Source organism: Mobula birostris, chromosome X (genome assembly GCF_030028105.1).
Source record: "Mobula birostris isolate sMobBir1 chromosome X, sMobBir1.hap1, whole genome shotgun sequence".
NCBI lineage: Eukaryota > Metazoa > Chordata > Chondrichthyes > Myliobatiformes > Myliobatidae > Mobula > Mobula birostris.
The window spans coordinates 45,589,544-45,615,047 of record NC_092402.1 but is presented as its reverse complement, the minus strand read 5'-3'; the positions used below and the strand labels follow the sequence as shown (position 1 = coordinate 45,615,047).

Here is a 25,504-nt window from a genome sequence, read left to right as displayed (position 1 = left end):
AGGGTGTGTTGTACCAGCAATGATATAGGTAATTTCTTTCTTTTTTATTTTTATAACGCCATGTGTAGTTCTATGCGAACCTTTCAGGCATAAATGTGTTTGATTCTCTCAAATGCCACACAAAATAATAACCAAGTTGTTGAATGACATGTTCCCATTTTCAACACAGTTATCCTGGACTCTAAAAATGGCAGATTTGTAATTTTCAAATTGAGGGTATAAAACTTGTCAATGGCTCACTTTCAAAACATTTTACTACATTCACTTAACCTAAACTCTTTATTTTTCCACTTGAAATACAGTGGATTCTGGTTAATTGGGACATATCAGGACCAGTACATTTTGGCTCAATAAGCTGAAGTTTCATGGAAATAGTTAAAGGGTATAAAAAAGACAAACTATGGTTTAACTGAGTAACAATTTATGTATTTAAATGAAATACAGAACAAATTAGAACACTACCAATACAATGACAGTACTACAAAACTGTGTATTAGTTCCAAATGGTTATCAACAGAGGAATTCAACCAGTGTACACTGCTGTGGTCTTTCGATTGATTTTAAATGAACAAAATTAGCAAAGACACTTATTGCAGATAGTGGACTGCCTTCATACAATGCTTTAGATGACTGCATCCTTCAAATCTTCATTTCCATTGTAACATTCTAGATGATTGTTGATACCTTAAAGTTCTTTGTAGTTCTGAATTTGCTTAAGTAATGAAATCATTTCATTTTCAGTCCCAGCCGTTTCTCGCAACTCCAAGCCTGAATGCTTGAAACCACAGTGAGCAAAACAATTCTGAATTGTCTTACTTTTTACCAACTCTTAGTGACAAAAATCACTGTTTTTTGAACACAAACACATGCAACTGACACTATTTAAAAGCTAATATCTCTAAGCACAGTCTAACGGCCACGCAAGTGCACACGACTGACACCTATTAGAAACTGTTTGGCAACAGTTTGCTGCCCTATTTAAGTGGCATAGTGTCCCAAATAAACAGCTGCCCTGATTAACTGATGGCCAAATTAACCATAATCCACTGTATTTTTTTCTTGAGTTTTGACAGATCATGGAACACATTTAGCTACTTTTAAAGATTTAAAAAAATATGAATATAAGCTTCTCTTGTGTTCAATTTCAATATGTAATGCAGTGGTTCTCACTGAGGGTTATTTTGCCATTCTATCATCCACAATGCTATATAGGACCATAAGACATAGGAGCAGAATTAGGCCATTTGGTATCATCAATTATAACTGCTGTTGATTTGTTTAGAATACTAAAGTGCTTTCATGCTGACGAAGGCTGCATTGGACTCCATCATAGGGATATGCATGCATAATTTGATAATGTCCTGCATTGGGATGTCATGTTTTGTTTCATTTCAGTGACCACTTTATGAGGTACACCTGTATACTTGCTGGTTAATGCGATTACCTACTCAGCCAATCACGTGGCAGCAACTCAATGCATAAAAGCATGCAGACATGATCAAGAGGTTTAGTTGTTGTTCAGACCAAACATCAGAATGGGGAAGATATGTGACTTTAACTGTGGAATGATTGTTGGTGCCAGATGGGGTGGTTTGAGTCTCTCAGAAACTGTGATTTCCTGGGATTTTCATACACAACAGTCTCTAAAGTTTACAGAGAGTGGTGCATAAAACAAAAAAAACACCCAGTGAGCTGCAGTTCTCTGTGAGTGAAAATGCCTTGTTAATGAGAGAGGTCAGAGGAGAATGGCCAGGCTGGTACAAGCTAACTGGAAGGCGACAGTAACTCATATAACCACGTTACAACAGCGGTGTGCAGAAGAGCATCTCTGAACACACAAAACATTGAACCTTGACGAGGATGGACTACAGCAGCAGAAGACCATGAAGTACCCGAAAAAGTGGCCAGAGAGTAGAATAAAGTGGTGGCAGATGGGAACATGCCTTAGGACCATTGAACATCAGCCAATCAGCTGCTAATTTAAGCTGGCTGCTAATGTTAATAGAACAATGTTGTATCTTATATCCACTCCACTTCAATACTATCTCTATATTAAACAGCACTGCTGAGAGAAGCAGCACCAATGTAAAAAATAATTCTTAAACTGCATCTCTGATATAATCATTTAGCCTTAAACACAGTGGAACCAGTCATGAGGCTGGACAGGTTGAATCACCTGGACTGAGGACATAGAGGGAAATCAGGTGGAGATGACTGTACTTATTTGACAAAAAAATTAGGCTGGCTCCATTATGAGTATGCATTCCTCTCCATTCAGTTGCCTCTAAAGCCTAAAATACAACACAGTTGTAAAAAATTCTATCCTTGTGCTTGATATGTTCACAAGTAACATCTGCCGGACGATGCTGAGGATGTTCTACGAGTCTGTGGTGGCCAGTGCAATCATGTTTGCTGGGGCAGCAGGCTGAGGGTAGCAGACACCAACAGACTCAACAAACTCATTCGTAAGGCCAGTGATGTTGTGGGGATGGAACTGGACTCTCTCACGGTGGTGTCTGAAAAGAGGATGCTGTCTAAGTTGCATGCCATCTTGGTCAATGTTTCCCATCCACTACATAATGTACTGGTTGGGCACAGGAGTACATTCAGCCAGAGACTCATTCCACCGAGATGCAGCACAGAGCGTCATAGGAAGTCATTCCTGCCTGTGGCTATCAAACTTTACAACTCCTCCCTTGGCGGGTCAGACACCCTGAGTCAATAGGCTGGTCCTGGACTTATTTCATAATTTACTGGCCTAATTTACATATTACTATTTAACTATTTATGGTTCAATTTCTATTTATTATTTATGGTGCAACTGTAACGAAAACCAATTTCCCCCGGGATCAATAAAGTATGACTATGACTAAGTTGCTCAGTGATCGCTCTTTAATTCCAAAGCAACATACCACGTGCTGGTTGGACAGCATCTATAGAGGGAAATGGAAGTTGATGTTTCCAGTTGAAACTGTTCCATTTGCCTCCATAGATGCCGCCTGTCCCGTTGAGGGTTGCTCCAGATTCCAGCATCAGCAGTCACTTAAATCTCTATTATTAAATTCCTGTTGATTCAAAAATGGTTGCTATACACGAATGCTCCAGATGGCTCTTGGCATGAATTGGCAACAGCACATGACGAACGTCGAGCTCTATGACGACATACCGATGCTCACCACTAAAATCGAGGCAAGAAGACTGCAACTAGCGAGGCACTGTCTACGCCACCCCGAGCTACCTGCCAGCCTAGTCATCACATGGGAGCCCAAGCATGGGAGGATGAACCCTGGGCGCCCTCCCAAGACTATGGTCAACAAGCTCCTAGAAGATAGCAGCGCGGCTAATGTAGATGAACTTAACAAACTGATGAGGGAGAGGGAGAAGTGGAGAGTCCGTCATTGTGCCCGATGCCGGCCCCCTAGACCTGAGTCGACGTAGTAGTAGTATCCAAAAATATTTATACAACTATAAAAAGCTGGATTTACAGTCCTGTACAAAGGCCTGAAGTTTAAAACTTTTGCACAGTACTGTAGTAAAATGTATTGCACCGTACAGCTGCCACAGAAAAAAAATTTCATGATATATGTGAGTGATGATAAACCCAATTCTGATATGGATCTCTATTGTGGACTGAGAGTGGGAAGGGGGAAGGGGGCAGGGGGCAGGGAGAGGGGAATCATGGTTAGAATATTTTTGCAATGTCCCATTATTTTAGAACTAAGATTAGGCTCAAAAACAAAAAGTTAACCCAATCTGCAGTTGGTTTAGAAGCAAGTGGGTCATGGGATAATCCAATGAGTTCACCAACTGAACGCAGCGAGATTCAGTTCTCAATGTTGGTTAGCTGACTGATCTCAAATGGAATATTGGCTGGTATATTGCAACCAATTTCAATGTTGCAGAACAAAGGAGAGGATTCTTAAAATTTCATTTAGAGATACAGTCCAGCCCAACAAGCCTGTGCTGCCAAATTACACTCGTACGTTTTTGGAACACGGGAAGAAACCAGACCATCCTGAGGAAAGCCATGTGGTGAAAGGGAGCATGTACAAACTCCTTACAGACAGAAGCAGGAATTCAAATTGGGTCACTGGAGCTGTAAAAGCATAACGCTAACCGCTACACTACCATGCTGCCCATCAACCAAGATTTCCATTCCTCTCCAGTGACTTGGACAAAACAATAGCTACATTCAGTGGGGTAAAATATCGTGCTCTTACTGTAATTTCACAAACAGTGTATGTTGATCCACTTGAAGCAAGGCTCCAGCAGGTAAACGATGCCTGTAAAATCTCATTCTAGAATAAAGTCATTGCCTTCAGGGCAGCAAGAATGCAGGAAAAGAAATAGCAAGCAGAAAAAAAAAGCAAATAGTATTTCATTTTTTTGTGCTATATTAAATCTGAGTCCCAGACCAGTCATACAGGAATTACATCAAAGAGAATATTGCAAACATTACAGTAATTGGCCAAAGCAAAACCATAATGAGCATAGTTAAAAATATTCTTACAAACAAATGTTAATACAGTTATCGTTATATGTGGCCTTCCTTCCCTAAATAATTAAATTCTTTTCTTCCATTTTGGCCTTCTTGATCTGTCCTAGAGCAGCATTCTTTCCCATGATTTGATTTAACAGTTTGGCAGATCTTGTGCACAAATGGTTGCTAAGTTTCCTCCATAGAAAAATGAGCTGATGTTATGGAGCCATACAACTGTTGCTGGTTAAATTACTTGCGTGAAACAGCTGGATATTACAAAGGTTAACTCACCATTCCAGTCCCACAGATTAATATTAATACAGGTTAAACACACAAGACTATTACTTTACTGCACAACAGAACAATGTTGCCATATGCGCAGGAAAAAGCTTCTCAGTGCACATGACTGACAGGCCAAGGTCTTCAAAGTTCAAAGTAAATTTATTATCGAAGTACATATATGTCACTATATACAACCCTGACATTCATTTTGTCACAGGTATACTCAATAAATCCAATAACCATAATAGAATCAATGAAAGGCTGCTTCAACAGGGCAGACAACCAGTGTGCAAAAAACAATAAACTGTGCAAATTAAAAAAAGGAAAAAATAAATAAGTAATAAGTATCGAGAACATGAGATAAAGTGTCCTTGAAAGCGAGTCCATTGGTAATGGGAACAGTTCAGTGATGGGGCAAGTGAAGTTGAGTTAAGTTATCCCCTCTGGTTGATGATTGAAGGGTAATAACTGTTCCTGAACCCGGTGTGGGTCCTGATGCTCCTGTATCTTCTTCCTGATGGCAGCAGCATGAAGAGAGCATGTCCTGGGTGGTGACGGGTCCCTGATGATGGATGCTGCTTCCTTGCGACAACACTCCATACAGATGCGCTCAATGGTGGGGAGGGCTTTACCATGATGGACATTGCCATATTCACTACTTTTTGTAGGATGTTCCATTCAAAAGCATTGGTGTTTCCATACCAGGCTGTGATGCAGCCGGTCAATGTACTTTCCACCCCATATCTATAGAAGTTTGTCAAAGTTTTAGATGTCATGCCGAATCTTCGCAAACTTCTATGAAAGTAGAGGTGCTGCCAGGCATTCTGTGTAATTGCACTTATGTGCTCGGCCCAAGGCAGGTCCTCTGAAATGATAACACCGAGGAATTTAAATTTGTGACCTCTCCACCTCTGATCTGGGCTTGATAACTTTTTATTGAAAAACACCAACCTGAGCAGGTAGTGGTATTAAACACTCTTTATGCAAAGAAATCCAACAGAATGAGTCCCAAGCTCAGAAAGCCTTTCTCAAAGTGCAATCTATGCATTAGGCAGTGAGGGGGTCAGGTTTCTTACAGCAAGGCCAAAATAAAAACAGTTACTCTTTTTGTTCATCAGATGCCAAGCAATCCTTCTCAGTGCACACACATACACATGCAGCAATATATTCCTCACATCATTCCAACCCTGCAAGTAACTTGTATACAGATCAGAGAAAGACCACACAGACAGAAATGTTTCTCCGAGTATTCTGTTACTTGTCTTATTCAGCTCATTGACATACTTTCTTCTCCTCCCCTTCCTACCTCACACTGTTCTTAAGGGTTTTAGCCTCTCCTCCCTTTTGCTGCCCTCACATGATGGAGGCTTTTAATTGAAACCGTCAGAAGAATTACAGCAAAGTAAATCCTTTCAAGGTCATGTGGCTGAGAATGCCTTTAGTGTGGGAGTTAAATTGTTAGAGGATTGAAATATGCTGTATAATGTCAACATTAATGAATGTGACCTATAATCGTGCATATTAAAATTAAAACTTCACAGGAATGTTGTGGTCTTATTTTCAACCTTGCTTCATGAAGACACTAACTTTGCATTATCACCAATATCATATGCAAACAAGCAAACTGAACATCAGAAAGCTATTCAACTGTGAAAGGCCACAGCTCACCCCTGTTTAAGAGATTAACACCCAGTGTGTGATAACTTACGAGCCTGGACCATCAGTTCACTGCCTTGTCTACTGCCAAGCACTTATTGAAAACTGGGAATTCGATTACCACAATTTCTATCTTTTGATTTCGGTGAGCAAGGATGAGGTACTTTGTTGGTATTCCAGACTCCAAGAATTTGGTGCACATAATTTCCTTGTTTAAAAAAAAGTTAAAGAAACTGCAAGGGTAAAAAGACGCTCATGTCAAAGTATAATATATTATCAAAGTACGTTGCTTGTTACCTTCAGATTCACTTTTTGCAGGCATTTACTTGAAGGTTAAGTAATGCAATTGAATTTATGAAAAAATATACATAAAGGCTGATAAACAATGTGCAAAAGACAAATAGTGCAAATAAATAAAAAAAAGTACTGAGAATGAGTTGTAAAGGGTTATCAAGAGTGAGTCTGTAGGTTGTAGAATCAGTTCAGCTTGTTAAATGAGTTATATACAGACCTCCGAACAGCAGCTAGTTTGTGAGGTACAAGTTACAATGGGAGATAGAAAAGGCATGTAAAAGGGCAATGTTACAATAGTCATGGGGGATTTCAATATGCAGGTAGACTAGGAAAATCAGTTTGGTGCTAGATCCCAAAAGAAGTAGTTTATAGAATGCCTATAAAACGGCATCTTAGAGCAGCTTGTGGTCAAACCCACTAGGGAAAAGGCAACTCTGGATTGGGTGTCATGTAATGAACCAGACTTGATTAGGGAGTGTATGGAAAGGAACCCTTAGGTGGCAGTGATCATAGTATGATAGCATTCGCCTTGTAGTTCAACAGGAAGAAACTGAATTTGGATGTATCGGAACTACAGTTGAGTAAAGGTAACGACAAAGGCAAGCGAGAGGAGCTGGCCACAGTTGATTGGAAAGGGACATTAGCAGAGATGATGGCAGAGCAGCAATGGCTGGAATTTCTAAGTGCAATGTGGAAGGCACAGGATAGATACATCCCAAAGAAGAAGTAGTATTCTAAAGGGAAGATGAGGTAACTGTGGCTAACAAGTCAAAGACTATATAAAAAGAAAAGGATAGCAAGATAGCAAGAGTTTGTGGAAGCTAGAGGATTAGGGAGCTTTTAAAAAGCAACAGAAAACAACTAAAAAAGCAATAAGGAGTATAAAGAAGTAAGAAGGTAAGCTAGCCAATAATATAAAAGAGGATACCAAAAGATTTTTCCAGATATATAAAGAGTAAAAGGGAGGCAAAGAGTGGATATCAGACCACTGGAAAGGTGGTAATGGGGCACAAAAAGGCAATTCAGCCATAATCTTATTGAATGGCAGGGTAGGGTCCAAGTGGCTTAACTACACTTCTTATGTCCTAAATGTGAGGTCAGAAAACCCACTAATATAGTCTGCATGCATAGTTGCTGTAAATTAGATAGTCAGGGCTATAATTATTTGAAGGATATACCAGTCACCAGGCAGCTGCAAGTTTACGCAAAATGCTGTTACTTTGTTCGGAACTGACACAACATTAGTGAAAGAGCTAACAAAATGAGGGGCAATTTTCAAGGTTCTGCTCCTGATTGTAATCCACATTCTCACAGAAAGTACATATATATGTTTATTAAATGAACACAATTGGTGTAGGCGTAGAAATCCCATGGATGTGTAATAGTGAGTACCCGGCATCTACAGAACCATTTCTGAGCAAACATTAATTCCTTAAAGACAGAAATGAAATAAACAGAATTTGAGTAGAAAGTTCAGGAGTACAGACACTAACCAACCAGATGAGATAATCCACATACCATAACCAATGACAATAATGAAAATTGAAATGTTTGCAAATAATTTGGGAAGCATTTGTGTTACAAGATGTGAATTTTTACAGATATTCGTGTCATAAAGGGTACCATTCCTGCAAACATTGTTAAATTTTACTCCTACACAATAATGAGCTGGTCCTGGAGGCATAAACAGGGAGATGTAATGTGGCTTGTATCTTGTTTGAAGTTATTTTCCCTCCTCCTCTCTTGGGGAAGCTGGCTCCAGCTGGAGTCTATTTCCATAGGGCTGGGTGGTTTTTTTTCTGAACCTCATCCAACTACTCATTCTTCATGAGTGAATCTGGACAACAAACATACTTCTCCAGCATCACATCTCTGAAGGCATATTTTCCACCAGGGATGACTGGATGTCAAGCAGGAGGCTTTCATCTCCCTGGCCAAAGCGTCAGTTACATCATATACCTATTGTCACCCCAGTCAAGCCAATTCCTGCTGACATATATTTCTGTAGGTTGTCAATGTGTCCAGTATTTCTTTCAGGACCAGCATGAGTTGCAATTATATTAAATTACCACATTTCTTTGTGATACAGCTAATAATTTACTCTATACAAAGCTATAATATGAAATATGATTACAGACACTCCACAAGCAATGTTCAGCTTCTTTCTATCTAATGCAAAGCATATTACTTTGTTGCAATTAATAATACTATTTCTAAAGCAGACCTGCCCCAACAGCTCAGGAATTACCTTTCATTATGTTTTGGTATGTATGTTCTACAACAAAAGGATGCAAAACCTCAGCTAAAGGAATAATTCAAATCTTACTAGCGGGCAGCACAACAACAGTAGTTCAGGAATGCAACTGCTTGTCAGTTCTCAGTTCAACAGCAGAAGATGATTCTCTTGTGCATGGAACACTGCAGAGTGGGGGAGTTTTAATTTTTTCCCCTAAGTTCCTCCTGACATTGAATAGGTAAATCTCACAATCAGACACGCTGGTTAAACTACTACCTGTCGCAACAGGCAGTGGCTTACTTCAAAGGAGTAAGCCAGAAATGTCCCACAGCGCACAGGAGATAATAAGAGCTCAATCTGAAATAAATATCGCTGCTAAAGTGACTGAGGCAGGAGTTTCTAATTACATCCATTACCACGATGAATGGACACCATGGGATAGCTACGAGGAACAACGCAGTAACACTGTATCAGCTCTGATGGATTTTATATCGTAGATTGAAAAATTGAATGGTGTGATTCAAAAGGATCTATAAACCCCTCCAACTTCAGTCTAAGCATTTTAACTCAGCATAGAATATCCCTGGCCTTCCTCGCAAGCCAGGAAATTAAAATTCCTCGTCATTGGGTTCTGGATTAAATGTACGATTTCATTAAAACATCATAGATCATTGTCATGGCTATTGCAAAGAAAAAAAGCGCACATGCCAAAATCTCTTAATGAGTGCCAATGTGATTCTTAATTCATCATCTGAAGCTGTTCCCACCATATCTACCACCAGTTACAGATCGGCAACCAATACTTCCAGTGCCTCCAGTCACAACACAAACAACATTTTCAAAGCTAACTGCATTGTTCAGTAGTTTCAGTTTAAGTGTGAACGTACTAAGACATCCATCATTATTTCTTAATATCTCTTTCTCAGACACACTTATGTGTGTGCGCACATACACACACACACGTAAAATATTACTGCTCTGCTCAATTTAACCAGTGCAGATGTACTGAAAATCAAACTGAAGGAAACAAAAGCCTCACTTGAGGTGCCAAACGATACATTTTCTGAATCTTCTTTTCTAAGAGAAAAATCAATAACTTCATGTTTCTGCTGATTAAAGGGGTTAAGTCCAAACCCTTAATCAAATGTGACCTTTCTGAGTGGAGGAAGAGATTCATCAAACCCATCTGTTACAACAACAAAGGGAATGAGATGTGACAAGCAGCGCAAAGTAACAGAGAAGATAAATGGCATAAACTGAAGAGACAAGAGACAATCCTTACTACAGACTCCTTTCATTTAAAGGAAAATTCTTAACCTCCTGAAACTAAATAGGTATTAGCATGTCCTTGAGCTCCTTACCACAACCCCTAAAATGAAACCTCAATTTTTGAATGAAATGTTGACATCTGCAAATAACCTTTAACCTCCCTTAGAGGCTACTTCAAGCAGAATTCAACAGACAAGGCATAACCATGGAATACTACCAGTTAAAAGCTTCATTAGTCTGAAGCCATTTGCAGGCAAGCACTTCCTGTTGACAAACGTTCAAATAAACCATTTATTTTGTTGATCACACTCTAATAAAATGCAAAATCGCTCAAGAAGCATCCCTACAGTGCTCCCATAGCAACACAAGGGCAATAATTATTACATCCAATGCAGACCACCCTGCCGCCTTCCCCTCATCACACCACCCCCCACAATGACCCTTCCTCCTGCAAGTAATAGCACTTGAGACCTGCCAATTTCATCCATTATCTGATCTCAATGCTGGTACCAAATTGCTTTGCCTGCTAAGTCAAACATTTAACTGAACAATCACATAATGCATTTTCAGCTAAAATATCTTGCAGAGCCAATAGCCACACTGCTGAATTCTTTGTTAACGGTTCTAAAACCAATCTCTGACTCATAGTTTTCACGTATTATTTGTTTAGTTGTTTGTCATTCTACATCTAATAATACAATGGAAGATCTTCTGTTTGAATATCCTCAATCTAAAAATAACCAAAATGCAAATGCTTGCATTTAGAATTTCAACTAAAAGGGATTCGATGTTTCTGTGGATTGCCAGAACTCCGGTATTTAGATAAATGCAATAAAATCATGCATTGAACATTTTATACTGCATACAATCATTTGAATTAGCAACAAATGACAAGAGTATGTGTATATACAAAAATGTCACTGTCAAAAATCAATGTTTATAGCATGAATCAACCTATACTTTAAATGCTGTTTAGTTCCAAAGATTTCAGACAGATCTTTTTAATAATACTCTTACATCTTTACATACACCCTGTAATCTTTCCCACTGCATATTCCCATGTCCACATTTATAGCAGCAACTGCCATAAATGTGTCTCATATCGAGTAACAAACAGTGCTGCAATGCCTCAGTTGCAGTTTTTTCTAACATTTGCTTTTAACTTGAGTATAACTTTTTTTAACTTGACCCTCACCAATTTTTATCAATGCACCACAGAAAGCATCCTCTCCTGGTGCATCACAGCTTGGTATGGCAACTGTGCTGCCTGAGACCACAAGAAACTGCAGAGAATTGTGGACATATCCCGACACATCAGAGAAACCAGCTTTCCCTCCATGGACTCTGTCTACACTTCTCGATGCCTTGGTAAAGCAGCCAACATAATCAAATACCCCACCCATCTCTCTCTTCTTCTCCCTCCCATAAAAGCCTGAAAGCACATAACACCAGGCTCAAGGACAGATTCTATCCCACTGTTATAAGACTAGTGCAATAAAATGGACTTATGAATTCACAACCTACCTTGTTATGGCCTTGCATCTATTTGTCTGCACTGCACTTCCTCTGTAACTTTAACACATTATTTTGCATTCTGTCCTTGTTTTCCCTTGTACTATGTCAATGCACTGATGTGATGAAATAATCTGTATGGATGTCATGCAGAACAAAGTTTTTCACTGTACCTTGCTACATGTGACATCGATAAACCAATGAATAAACCAGTAAAAACACCACACTTCTAGGTATTATGCCTCGTGTTTATCCAGCTTCCCGTTTAATGCACCAATGTAATTTTTTTAACTGTATCCTGCGGTAGTCAGCTTCACATTCCAACAATGTTCTATTAATGCAATGATACATTCTGAGTAGGAAACAACTTGTACAATAACCACAAATATGTAAGATGCTTAGCTTTTTAAACTACATTGATCTGTTTCCATTTCTGCACCAAAATACAGATTGCTAAACTGTTTTGCAAACAATTTCTGCCCATCTGTAACCTGTAGCTAGCAACTAACAACCATTTCCATTTCAATAGTATGAAGGTGCATCACAGCAGTATTAGCAAATAAGGTTTGACACCATACATGAAAGGAAAAAAATAGGACATGAACTAAACACTTAGTAAAAGAAAATAACTTGGCCCTGTTGCAGCACTCAGCAGTTTCAAGTAAGGAGGAAATTCCAGTGAAGGAATGACAATTAAGTGAAAGGGGTGAAGTATGGCATGGTAGAATAGTGGTCACAACATTGCTTTACAGTGCCAGCTATAAGATTGGTTTGATTCCTGCTGCTGTCTGTTAAGGATTTTGTACATTCTCCTTGTTACTGCACGGTTTCCTCCGAGTGCTCCAACTTTCTCGCACATTCCAAACGTATGGTTAGGATCAGTAAATTGTGGCATGCTATGTTGGTCCTAGAAGTATGACGACTTTTGCAGACCTAGCGGATTTGATTTTGTGCAAACAATGCATTTCACTCTATGTTTTGTTGTACATGTGACAAATAAAGCTAATTTTTAAACCTTTAACTAAAATCCACTATTTAAAACTGGAGACATGCAAGGGACCAGAAAGATTGCAGAGACCTCAGTCAGTTGTGGGAAGGAACTATCTGGAGGACTCAGGCTTCATTTCTTTCCTTCCCACCACCTGTGTTCTTTAATAACTAAGGTACACTCACTTTCATTGGAACATAAAGACTGGCATTGACTTTCTGGGTGAATGGCCTATTTCTGTGCTGTAAACAGATGACAAGGTTAGATGTTGAAAGTTAATTGTGGAATTTCAGACAGCAAGTTTATTTCTAGCACTTAAGTGCAAAAGCTTCAATATTCCAAAGTCAGAAGAAGAAAAAAAAGATAGCATTTTGCCAAGTCAGTAATCAGCAAAGTTATATTGAGCATCTGACACACCCTTTTTAGGCATAGAACAATATAGCAATTAGATTTCATCTGGCACTCGATGAAACTACAAGGTTCCATCCCATTCACTTCCAAATATACTTTAATCATATTTATTATTTTGTAACTACACATGAAGTACCTCAAGTAATGGTTGATAATAATGTAAGTGAAGAACTTTTTAAAGCTTTTCCAGTTTTGCTCCATACTAAACACCAGTAAGCACCCTCAGTACCTGAAGGCCGCTATCTAGAATAAACATTGTGAACAATGCGGCACCATGTTGGATCATTCTTATAACAATACTAACCGATAACTCCTAATTATTCTAGATCCCAGAATCGGCAGATTTTCTCATTAACTGTAGATCCCTGCCGACTTCAAAGGATTGAACTACAGTACATCAAAAATGCTTTTATTCAGAAGATTGAAATGAGTTGGAAATTATTAATAAAATAATAGACTGATCTGAATAAAAGCACAGAAAATGCAGTGTCTGCTTGGAACAATAGTTCCCCCCCCCCCCAGCTTCCCTTTCTCCCATGGTCCACTCTCCTCTCCTATCAGATTCCTTCTTCCCCAGCCCTTTACCTTTCCCACCCACTTAGCTTCACCTATCACCTTCTAGCTAGCCTCCTTCCCCTCCCCCCACCTTTTTTAATTCTGGCATCCTCCCCATTTCTTTTCAATCCTGAGGAAGGGCTTTGGCCCAAAACATTGACTGTTTACTGATTTCCATAGATGCTGACTGACCTGCTGAGTTCCTCCAGCATTTTGCGTGTGTTGCTTGGATTTCTAGTATTTGCAGACTTTCTTGTGTCTGGATAAGTCTGATTTTTTTAATATATATTAGTTGGTTATCCTGATGATTCAGTGAGTTTCCCTACTGAACAAAGGTGATTCCAGGATAACTACTTTGCTTATCCTAATTCAGCAAAATAAATTCAGTTGAAGCATTAAGGATTGACCATTGTGCAAATTTAATGGAAGGAACATCAAAAATCATTCCTATTACTGATTAAATATTTAGAATGGTCCATACAATATTGAATGGAAAATGGTCTGGATTATGCCGTAATCTCTCAGATGCCAGCTCCTTACCCTCTCCATTGCCCCTTGATTTAATGGCTTGCCAAGATGCACTAGCACGCCCATCAGATTAATACTAGCCACTTGGGTGAAGTGAAAAAACCTGTACAGGAGCAGTGGAACAGTGGCTGGTAAGGAGTTATGAAAGCAAAGAATTGTTATCTTCAAGAAATGAGGGGAGAACAAGGAATTTGAAATCAAATTGTCCAAGAAACTTGGATTAAATATTAATGTGCTGAATTGTGACCGGGGAAACACTCCCCCAAAATGGAGTGCAGCTGTGCACAAATATATAGCTAGGGAGCCCAAGACTTTTGCACAGTACTGTAGTAATTTTATGTATTGTACTGCAGTACTACGGCAAAAAAAAACAAATTTCATGACATATGAGAGTGCTGATAAACCTGATTCTGATATGGGTCTCTATTGTGGATTGAGAGCGGGAAAGGGGAAATCATGGTTGGGAAAGAGGGAAGGGAGAGGGGAGGGAGCGGGAACTACCAGAGAGACATTCTATCATGATCAATAAACCAATTGTTTGGAATCAAACACGAAGGAATCTGCAGATGCTGGAAATTCAAGCAACACACACAAAATGCTGGTGGAACGCAGCAGGCCAGACAGCATCCATAGGAAGAAGCACAGTTGACGTTTCAGGCCGCGAGGGTCTCGGCCTCAAGCATCGACTGTGCTTCTTCCTATGGATGCTGTCTGGCCTGCTGCGTTCCACCAGCACTTTGTGTGTGTTGTTTGGAATCAAACGTGCCTAAGACTTTTGCACAGTACTATACAGCATTAACGACAGAAGTACCTTAACCTCTGCCATTTGGTCCCCTGTGATGCATCTTGTTTTTCATAAAATACGTTTTACAAGCTTCATTGTTCACATCTGATTTGAATGTATTAGTTTTACAACCAAATTTGTTTACTGTAATCATAGATATCAAGAAATTTCTACTGTATAACATAATATGTAGAAGGGAGGCACAGTGGTGCAGCAGTTTGTGCTGTTGCGTTGCAACTCCAAGGATCTAAGTACCATCCCCACTTTGGGTACTGTCTGTGCAGAGTTTGCATATTCTTCCTGTGACTACATGAGTTTCCACTTGGTCGATGGCTTCCTCTCAAGGGTATGCAATGGGATTAACTGGCTACCCTTCTGTACAAATGAGTGGCAAAATAATTAAAAGGAATTTGATGGGCACGTCATAGAGAATAAACTGAGGGCATTAGAGAAATAAGACGGAGAATGGGATTGATAGGATTGCTCCACTGAGTGCTGGCATGGACAAGATGTGTCAAATGGCCTCCAATCATGAAATAATAATTCACAACCCAGTTCATATGAAAGATGAATCTTGGGAAGGCAATGGGAAAGCCAAATAAATTTAGCTGTAAAATGAAAGTTAGGAACAAGTCACTTTTCATTTAACAAAGTTGTTTTTTTGACCTCATTCCAACCAGTGAAAAATTGTGAGGCAATGAAAAGGAGTGATGGTGAAAAGGCTTGTGAAATGTGAAATGTCACATTTGTGAAATGTGAAATGTCTCGGAATGTATTACTATATTGCAGAATCATGTCATAGAAATTATTATTGTGACATTTAAATTCATGAATAATAATTGTATTAATTATAATGTGAGCATTGTGTGAAAGAGGTGAGGTGAACATTCGTGATTATTCTGGAGGAATTCCAGTTTTTCTTCTGGGGAACTGGATCTGGAATAAGCTGATATTCATTATCGAGAAAAAAAAACATTGTTCTATACAATCAAAAAACAAAAAAGAAAAAAAAAGGGACTGGGCAGTCCATCCTGAGAGTAAAACCAAGGAAAGAAAAACTTCCTGATCAAATCCAAAATTTCGGAAAAATAACTGGAGGAGAGTCAGTACAAAAATCAATAAATCAAATCATATGGAAATATTGAATAAAATGTTGCCAGATTTCTTCAAATTTAAAGGATGTGTCAAATGTTCATCTTTGTACCTATAGGGTTCACAGAAGTAATTAGACCTATGAATATTCCTTTCTTTCCTCTTGCAGTGCAATACTCAAGAAATCTAGAACGGTCACCTGCACTTGCCTTGTCCCTTCAGTGTTATATTGGAATCATAATATCCCTATCCACTAACAATTCAGTTTCACAACTACAATGGATACAGGGATTCTGAAGACTTGCAGTAACAAAGGCATGGATAAAAAAGCTTTGGTAGTTAATGAATTTTGGTACAGGTAAAATCAGTTATTAGGGATAGAAAAGGGCAGCCTTAATGCTGGAAGAGGTTAGTAGTCCATAGCCGAAATAAGAAGGTTGGCCTCCTTCCCTCCCTCCACCTTTTTTTTTTGTCTTCTGCCTCCTTCCTTTCTAGTCCCGATGAAGGGTCTTGGCCCAAAATGTCAAGCGATTACTCCTCTCCAAAGGCTGCTGAAGTTCCTCTAGCATTTTGAGAGTGTTGACAACTCTGTTGACAGTGTTCAAATCCCTCTATGATGGAATACGAATTCAGTTAGTAATACAGAAATTAAAAGGCACATCATTAGTAATGACACCAAAACTATTTTCACAGAAACCCATCTGATTCTCAAAAGGCTTTTAAGGGTGCCCTATCCAGCTTGGCCTATGTGCAAATCCAGAATTATCAACATGGTTGATTCAGTTCAAGGTCACTGAGGGATGAGCAATTAATGTTGGCCTTGGTGACAACATCCAGAGCTTGAAAATTTAACAAATTCAGGATTCATGACGTTGATCAATGGCACAGAAAGAAAGGAAACCTGACAAGATGAATAACATATTTGTCCACAGACGTCTGATTTTATTTATAACTACGTAGCCTACACCTTAATTCTTGTCATCTACAATGTTAAAAATCTCAACCAAGAGGGATCATGCTTGTTGGCCAAGAGAGATGACAGTAAAAGCTCATAGTGGAGCAGCAAGAAAATGCAGCAGTGACAGAGATTTGGGAAATGAATGTTGAGGTTGGTTCCATGTTGATCATAGATGACAGGATCCCAGAGACCTGCTAATGATCATCATTGTGAGGGAAAGGAGCCTGGAGAACCTGCAAGCTCTGGTCAGTAAGGGGACAACACGGAGCGGTGTAGCAGTGACCCCAGTTCAATCCAGACCTTGGATGCTGCTTTTGTGAAGTTTCTATGTGACTACATGGACTTCCCTGGTACCTCCATTTCCTTCCAAAGATATGCTGCTAGGTCAATTGGCCACATAAATTACCTCTAGGTGACAGAAGAACTGTGGAGGAGAGTTGATGGACATATGACTGAATAGATTACAAGGAAATAAAGAGGAAAACAGGACTGATGAGAATACTCTAAGAACTGGCATAAACTCAATGAGCTGAATGGCCATCTGTTCGACAACAAACATAACATGAGCAAGCATGACGAATGACAGACTGAGGAGAAACACTTACGTTCCCCTCTATTCGCAAGTAATGCTGTAAAGATACTGATTTATAGATCCAGCTTCCCTACCCCTGTTCCACAACACTCCAAAGGCCAGAGCATCCTTTTGAGGTCTGCCACCCATTTAAAATGACTGAATCAGCTCCTGACCCCAAAGTGGATGTTATCCCCTGAAATTGTAAGTGGTTAGATTGAGGACAGTTGGGCTTTGGATTGAAAAATTTTAAGCTTTAATTTTCTCATTGTTTATCTGAACACAGCATCCTACAAAGCTGACATAGCAATCAGTTGTATGGATAATAATCCTTTTGATTATATTGGCCAATCAATATTCACATTACTTAACATAAAACAAATGCAATGTTAATTATTTCAATGCAATTTTACTTGAAAAAGCAGCAGTACAGTGAAACATGAATTGCTAAAACTACCCAGCACACTGTCAATCCCAATGTCTGTTGAGGTAGATTATTAAATGTTGCAGGCTCAATAATAATTCAGTAACCATGAAATAATTTCATTGTCAGGAATACTTGCACAGTAATGGATGTGATTTCATCGTGCTAGCCTCCAGTGGTGATAGATTGGCACAGAACATGAAGATAGAGGCTGTGGGGGTGGGGGTGGGGTGGTTTGTAGGCAGGAGGTGGAAATTATCAAGGGTGTGAAGCAAGAGAGATAAGGTTTTACAGCATATGAAACATTAGATAGGCAGAAAACAGGAAATGCTCAATATCACAAAAAAGACAGGAATATTTGACGTTAGTCACAATACGAGTTCCTAGAAACTCTTATTACCTTGATTCATTCATCAAGTACAGGTTTCATATTCACTTGTCTTTCCACCATTCTGTAATATTTACTGAAATCAGTAAAATGAAGACTATATTGCATGCTCTCTCTTATACCGTAGTTCATTTGAATGTAATATCAACAAAATGTGCTCAAACAAGCTGATACTTCTAATTACAAACAAAAGCTGTTGGGTTGAAAAATACAAAGATTAAATACTAATCAAAGCAGTGGGAGAAACTATAGTAGCTCACCCAGTGGTCCGACTATATCTATCTTTTTGTTAGAGTCTTAGAGTCATACAGCACAGTAACAGGCACTTCAGCCCACCTCATCCATGCCAACCAAGATGCCTATCTGACCTTGACCCATTTGCCTTCGTTTGGCTCTTACCCTCTATATCTTTCCAATTCACATACTTGCCCAAATGTCCTTTAAAAGCTGTAATTGTACCCACCTCTATTTTCCATAGCTTCGTCATTTACAGCTTCTTCCATTTCCATCACCTTCTTTATGGAAAAACTTGCCCCTTGCTTCCTCTTTAAATCTTTCCCCTCTCACCTAAAAGCTATTCCCTCTGGTTTTAGCTATGCCCACTACGCTAGGTTGAAGATTGTGACCATTTGCCTCATCGTGCCTCTAATGATTTTGCATACCTCTTTCAGCCTCCTATGCTCTGGAGGGGAAAAAAACAGCCTAGTCAGTCATTCCTTATAACTTAAGTCCTCCAGCCTTAGTAACATTTTTTGGAATTTTTTCTCTATACTTTCTAGTTTAAGGATATATTTCCAGTAGTGAGGAGAGCAGGACTACGTACAATCTGCAGTCTCACCAACATCTTGTAGATTTGTACAATGATCTAACAACTCCTGTTCTCAGTGCCCTGACCAATGAAAGATACAAACACCTTGGGCAGATAGTTGGTTTTGCTTTTGTACTTGCAATGATTGGACTATTATGCAAGTAGCTGGTAATAAATCTTCCATTTATTATTTCAAAGAGATGGCAGAAATGCCATTCTAATGCAAGGATATTTATTGCTATCAAGCGTAACTTAACACAACCTGAATATGATGAGGTTTCAGCATTTTCATTATTTGAATTATGAGTCAAATTTTCTTTAAGTACAGCAGCTCATCATTTACACAATGGTTTTAGTTCATTCTGCAGAAAATACTCCACATACTCCACTAAAACTTGGCACATTTCTTTTTCACCTTAATGTTAGTTGACTGGTTGAATTAATGCTTCCACAAATATCTATGCCCAGTCTCATCTATGAAACACATGGAACAGCTTCAAGCTCGAGAGCTTTGAATTAAAACAGCAGAAATCTTCTATCCAGTAACTCTGATCCTTTATAAAGATTCTCTCTTCATTTACCATGATGCAATAATATTGTAGAAATATTCTGACTTGCATCATCAGTCCAATTCTTAAAGATAAGGGAAAGTTCACTCTCTTCTTGTATTCATATGGTAAAACGGGTGTTTGTGCATTCTATCTGGGAAGGTAGAAACGCGTCAGCACAATGTCTCCGTCAAAGATAGCGTTGCTGAGACTGCAATAGTTCCTCAGTCAAGCATCAGAGTGTCAACCTAGATTATATGTTCAAGGGTGGAGTGAGGCTTGACTGCAATATTTAGACTAGCAGAGAAAAGAGATCCCTGTGCTTCAATACCACATTTTTTCCCAAAGGGCCATCATTAAGGACCTTCACGATCCAGGTCATGCCCTCTTCTCATAACAACCATCAGAGAGCAGGTACAGGAGTCTGAAGGTGCACACTCAAATGTTTTAGGAACAGAATCTTCCCCTCCACCATCAGATTTCTGAACAGTCCATAAATCTATGAACACTCTCACTATTTTAAAAATGCAAACACAAGGAATTCTGCAGATGTTGGAAATTCAAGCAACACACCTCAAAGTTGCTGGTGAACGCAGCAGGCCAGGCAGCATCTCTAGGAAGAGGTACAGTCGACGTTTCAGGCCGAGACCCTTCGTCAGGACTAACTGAAGGACGAGTGAGTAAGAGATTTGAAAGTGGGAGGGGGAGCAGGAGATCCAAAATGATAGGAGAAGACAGGAGGGGGAGGGATGGAGCCAAGAGCTGGAAAGGGTGATTGGCAAAAGGGATACGAGAGGATCATGGGACAGGAGGCCTAGGGAGAAGGAAAAGTGGGGGGGGAACCCAGAGGATGGGCAAGGGATATAGTCAGAGGGACAGAGGGAGAAAAAGGAGAGTGAGAGAAAGAATGTGTGTATAAAAATAAATAACGGATGCGGTACGAGGGGGAGGTGGGACATTAGCGGAAGTTAGAGAAGTCAATGTTCATGCCATCAGGTTGGAGGCTACCCAGACGGAATATAAGGTGTTGTTCCTCCAACCTGAGTGTGGCTTCATCTTTACAGTAGAGGAGGTCGTGGATAGACATGACAGAATGGGAATGGGATGTAGAATTAAAATGTGTGGCCACTGGGAGATCCTGCTTTCTCTGGTGGACAGAGCGCAGGTGTTCAGCAAAGCGGTCTCCCAGTCTGTGTCGGGTCTCGTCAATATATAGAAGGCCACATCGGGAGCACCAGACGCAGTATATCACCCCAGCCGACTCACAGGTGAAGTGTCGCCTCACCTGGAAGGACTGTCTGGGGCCCTGAATGGTGGTGAGGGAGGAAGTGTAAGGGCATGTGTAGCACTTGTTCCGCTTACAAGGATAAGTGCCAGGAGGGAGATCAGAGGGGAGGGATGGGGGGGGAGGAATGGACAAGGGAGTCGTGTAGGGAGCGATCCCTGTGGAAAGCGGGGGGGGGGGGGGAGGTAAAGATGTGCTTAGTGGTGGGATCCCGTTGGAGGTGGCGGAAGTTACAGAGAATAATACGTTGGACCCGGAGGCTGGTGGGGTGGCAGGTGAGGACCAGGGGAACCCTATTCCTGGTGGGGTGGCGGGAGGATGGAGTGAGAGCAGATGTGGAAGGGGAGAGCAGATGTTAAAGAAAGGGGTTTCCCTTCCTCCACCATCAACTCTGCTCTCAAACGCATCTCTCCCATTTATTTCACGCACATCTGCTCTCACTCCATCCTCCCGCCACCCCACCAGGAATAGGGTTTCCCTGGTCCTCACCTACCACCCCACCAGCCTCCGGGTCCAACATATTATTCTCCGTAACTTCCACCACCTCCAACGGGATCCCACCACCAAGCACATCTTTCCCTCCCCCCCCCTCTGCTTTCTGCAGGGATTGCTCCCTATGCGACTCCCTTGTCCATTCGTCCCCCCATCCCTCCCCACTGATCTCCCTCCTGGCACTTATCCTTGTAAGCAGAACAAGTGCTACACAGGCCCTTACACTTCCTCCCTCACCACCATTCAGGGCCCCAGACAGTCCTTCCAGGTGAGGCGACACTTCACCTGTGAGTCGGCTGGGGTGATATGCTGCGTCCGGTGCTCCCGATGTGGCCTTCTATATATTGGCGAGACCCGACGCAGACTGGGAGACCGCTTTGCTGAACACCTACGCTCTGTCCGCCAGAGAAAGCAGGATCTCTCAGTGGCCACACATTTTAATCCCACATCCCATTCCCATTCTGACATGTCTATCCACAGCCTCCTCTACTGTAAAGATGAAGCCACACTCAGGTTGGAGGAACAACACCTTATATTCCATCTGGGTAGCCTCCAACCTGATGGCATGAACATTGACTTCTCTAACTTCTGCTAATGCCCCACCTCCCCCTCATACCCCATCCGTTATTTATTTTTATACACACATTCTTTCTCTCACTCTCCTTCTTTTTCTCCCTCTGTCCCTCTGACTATACCCCTTGCCCATCCTCTGGGTTCCCCCCTCCCCCTTGTCTTTCTCCCCGGACCTCCTGGTTCATGATCCTCTCATATCCCTTTTGCCAATCACCTGTCCAGCTCTTGGCTCCATCCCTCCCCCTCCTGTCATCTGCTATCATTTCGGATCTCCTCCTCCCCCTCTCAAATCTCTTACTAGCTCTTCTTTCAGTTAGTCCTGACGAAGGGTCTCGGCCCGAAACGTCAACTGTACCTCTTCCTAGAGATGCTGCCTGGCCTGTTGCGTTCACCAGCAACTTTGAGGTATGTTACTCTCACTATTTTGTTCTCTTATACAATATTTACTTTAATATATTCCTTACTGTGATTTATAGTAACTTTATAGGTATTGCATAGCAGCTCAGACCCAAAACATCAACCAGCAATAAATTCCATTAACATTGCACCTATACACAGTGGCCACTTTACTAGGTATTTCCTGCACCTAATAAAGTAGCCACTGAATGGACGTTCGTGGTCTTCTGCTGCTGTAGCCCATCCACTTCAAGGTTGTGCATTCAGAGATGCTCTTCTTCATACCACTCTTGTAAAGTGTGGTTATTTAAGTTACTGTTGCCTTCCTGTCAGCTTGAACCAGTCTGAACATTCTCCTCTGATCTCTCACATTAACAAGGCATTTTTGCCCACAGAACAGCCACGCACTGGATTTTTTTTTGTTTTTTGCACCATTCTCTGTAAACTCTAGAGACCGTTGTGTGAGAAAATCCCAGGAGATTAGCAGTTTCTGAGATACTCAAACCACCCTGTCTGGCACCAACAATCATTCCTTCCACGGTCAAAATCACTGAGATCACATTTCTTCCACATACCTGCTGCTTTTATGTACTGAGTTGCTGGCATACAATTGGCTGATTATATATTTGCATTAATGAGCAGGTGTACAGGTGTATCTGATAAAGTGGCCACTGAATTGAAACAAAACACATCTCAATGCAAGACATTATCAAATTATAACCCCCGTTCTAACCACATTTGGAGATGTGGAGCCACATAATCCAAAACTCAGTCAAAGAGGTTAAAGTCAGAAAGAGACAGGGTGAGATTCAGGGAAAGAATTTCAGGATTTACAGACTTATTAATCAAAAGCAATTTGGTCATTCTGGAGCATTTAAAGTCTGGGATGATTACTTCATGGAACTACCACAATTAATTGCAAAGACCAGCATCTGAACAGGTACAGCAGATGATTTGCTTTAAGTTTGAACTTCTTGGCTTCTGGTGGAAGGTGTTTGCAAATGAAAGCTGCCGATTGGCATTTTCTACAATGCTGGAGTGCAACATTCAATCTGCTGGAGGAATTCAGTGGGTCAAACGGCAGGTCAAAACCCTGCAGTAAGACTTGAGTACACATTGAAGGACACACTGAGGCTTGGTGCAGCTACCTCTGAGGCTCGATATGGAAAGACAACAGTGCCGGGTCCATTGAAGAGGTGGGCCAGGTATAACAGCCTCTTCAACACTTTCCTGATGCAACGCTCAACAATGAAACATTGGTGGCATTGACTCATTGTAAATTAATCTCTTGAATTGATTGGTACAGGGAATAAAGAAAATAACACGTCCCAATAGTAAATCAGTGCATATTTTAAGAATAAAGCATATTTATGGAAAATACATCAGCACAATCTTATTGAAAGGTGAGTGTGGACAAGAGAGTGAATAGACAAGTCCTTTTTTAATTTTATGATTTTCAAATTACCTCATACATCCCTTCACATATTCCTGAGATTGCAATTTGTACTCCAGTATAATGTCCCATCGAAAAAGATGATTTATTAAAAAAAACCTTCTGAGTAAATCATCTAGTGTTTCAGTGTAAATGCAATAGGGATACAAGGTAGGCCATGAGAGCTACTTGCAAAGTCTCAGATCTTACTACTATGCACTTGAACAAGACTGATACGATTTTTGAACAGGAGCCAATTCACTTAGATCTGAACAATGCCAATCCTAAAAGATCTGTAACATCTTCCATTTACATAGCACCCTAAACAATAAGAAAGTAGACAAATCTAAAACAGTGCTGATATCTCTTATTGCAAACATCCTGCAGGATATTGCATTCCATTACATTAAAGACAAATCATTCATAAAGTATCCAAGTCATGTACATGTAAATGTACAAATACTTCCCAACTGAAAAATTATGCCCATTGCACTACTGTATCTGTAAGTGCCTAAAGCAATGCAGTGCCAATAATATTTTTCACAGTTGTCAACTTGCTCAAAAGTGGGGTGTAGGTAGGGAAGTGGGGAGATGTGATGTTGCTGAATCCACTATCCATTACCCTTTCAACTCAGCTAAGGAAAGCAAATTAAGCTATTGAGATGGTTTTATTGCATATTACACTTCACTTATCTGGTTTCCAAGGCCCCTTGCCCTCTTGCATTTATTTGCGGCTTGCTCATTATTGCTTGTTATATACAGAAGTATATTGCCTATATGATTTTCCCCTCTCGAGTCAGGAGTATGTCATCCATCTGATAAGACATCTTTTGTAAGGCGTACCCTCCAGCTACTTTACTCTATCACAGAATATTGCAAATCCAGCCTTGTTTTTTAAAGACTTCCAAATGTGCTTTCTTTATACTACCCTCCATCATTGTCAGTTTTCAAATACTGCAACATAATGAAACTCTTCAACTTGCAGCCTGGAGCCCTGTTTACATGCAAAGGTTTAATTTGGGATTGAAGCTGGATTAACCTCTTCCAGCCTTTTAGATCACCCGAGATTTTCTTTTACTCAGAAAGCTCAGTTGCAGACTGTTTCACAACCTTCAATATCTACAACATTTATCAGTCCAGTTTATAGACCACATAGCAACTTCCCACCCCAAAACTGTGGTCAAAAGATCAGGGAAAATCTGAGTATTAAATGTCATCTAAAGCAGTAATTTAATTTGAATCTCTTAATATCAGGCATTGTGTTATCAAACCTATACAACACAATGCTATTTTTTATATTCTAAACTAAACTGCAAGATCAAACTGCCAACAGCAGGTTCAGCGATTCGTAAAACGTTGTTATATTCATCACAAGCATTCTGAAATGATATACATACACATTCAAATCAGGCCCAAGAATAGGTCACTCAACCGCTCAAGCCCACTCCACCATTTAATAAGATCACAGACCATCTGATTATCACCTCAAATCCACATTCCTATCTCCCTACAGCAAGCCTGCACCCCTGTGCTTTATCAAGA

At 40.3% G+C, this 25,504-nt stretch overlaps 1 protein-coding gene across 18 annotated transcripts in view; it reads right to left on the bottom strand.

The window, feature by feature from the left end:
• Positions 1-25,504, bottom strand: part of raraa (retinoic acid receptor, alpha a) — an 866,000-nt gene that overhangs the window by 224,802 nt on the left and 615,694 nt on the right. Inside the window, exon 1 of one of the 18 annotated variants that reach the window (XM_072249117.1) lies at positions 16,548-16,698. The exons of the other annotated variants lie outside the window; for them this stretch is intronic. The gene's annotated coding sequence lies outside the window, so the exon portion shown is untranslated. Of the gene's footprint in view, positions 1-16,547; positions 16,699-25,504 lie in introns of those variants that run through there. 18 annotated transcript variants of the gene reach the window in all.